The sequence below is a fragment of the Alligator sinensis genome, unplaced genomic scaffold (genome assembly GCF_000455745.1).
Source record: "Alligator sinensis unplaced genomic scaffold, ASM45574v1 scaffold495_1, whole genome shotgun sequence".
NCBI lineage: Eukaryota > Metazoa > Chordata > Crocodylia > Alligatoridae > Alligator > Alligator sinensis.
In genome coordinates, this window is record NW_005842931.1 from 310920 (window position 1) to 311345 (window position 426).

Sequence of the window (426 nt, forward strand, 5' to 3'; positions counted from 1 at the left end):
CCCCGGCCCCCCCCCGGCACTGCCGACTGCCCCGACCCGTGCTGCCGGCGAGCCCGGCCCCGGCCCAGGCTGGCACTATTGCCGCGGCCCACCCCAGCCTAGTGCTGCTGCCGGGCCAGGGCTGTCAGCAGCACTGGGATGGGGATAGGGCTGGGGTCCACGCAGGGCTGGGGCTGTGGATCTGCACAGGCCCTAGCCCCATCCTGGCGCTGCCAACTGCCCCAGCAGCCAGCAGGAGCTGGGCCGGCCCAGGCCCAGGCCCTAGCCATGGCAGTGTCAGCAGCACTGGGATGGGGATAGGGCTGGGGTCCACGCAGGGCTGGGGCTGTGGATCTGCACAGGCCCTAGCCCCATCCTGGCGCTGCCAACTGCCCCAGCAGCCAGCAGGAGCTGGGCCGGCCCAGGCCCAGGCCCTAGCCATGGCAG